At 40.1% G+C, this 499-nt stretch overlaps 1 protein-coding gene across 1 annotated transcript in view; it reads right to left on the bottom strand.

Moving 5' to 3' along the window:
* LOC107704473 (transmembrane protein 200A-like) overlaps positions 1-183 on the bottom strand; it is a 7,324-nt gene extending 7,141 nt beyond the window's left edge. The window contains exon 1 of the mRNA XM_016507403.1: positions 134-183. The gene's annotated coding sequence lies outside the window, so the exon portion shown is untranslated. The remainder of the gene's footprint in view (positions 1-133) is intronic.
* Positions 184-499: the final 316 nt, after the last annotated feature.

Genomic DNA, 499 nt, shown 5'->3' with positions numbered 1-499 from the left:
TTCATTTGAACGCGCGCACAAAAGGCATCAACGCGATTATTTCCTCTCAAACAGCGACATCAGGGTGGTTTAACAAGTGTTTAACTGAAGTCAAAGACATCAGTGTGTGTGTGGAAGGTTTGGATGTTCTCACCGAAACTGTGTTCGTCCATCAGACAGAGCTCGTCTGCATCACTCTCGTCCATGTCTGAGGATCTCTGTCATCTTCATCCTGATGTTGCTGAAGCAGATCTGAGGAGCTCTTCATTGTGTCGCGTCGCCCATTGGCCAGAGCAGCGGGTCGCGCACTGCGTGCTGCATACTGCAGACTGTAGAGTGCGCTACATTGTTGACATTGTCACTACAGTTGCCATCTAAAAAAAATTATCATCTCAAAAATACAAAAATATAGAAAAATTATATTTCATATCAAAATGTTTGAATGATCAAATAATAAATCAAGAAATAAATGTTAAAAATGACAGCGATATGATAAAATATAACAGTGTGTAACAATTTT

This window comes from Sinocyclocheilus anshuiensis, unplaced genomic scaffold (genome assembly GCF_001515605.1).
Source record: "Sinocyclocheilus anshuiensis isolate Anshui unplaced genomic scaffold, SAMN03320099.WGS_v1.1 scaffold1922, whole genome shotgun sequence".
In the NCBI taxonomy this organism is placed as follows: domain Eukaryota; kingdom Metazoa; phylum Chordata; class Actinopteri; order Cypriniformes; family Cyprinidae; genus Sinocyclocheilus; species Sinocyclocheilus anshuiensis.
Note: the sequence above shows the minus strand (reverse complement) of the source record. Positions and strands in the feature narration are given on the sequence as shown.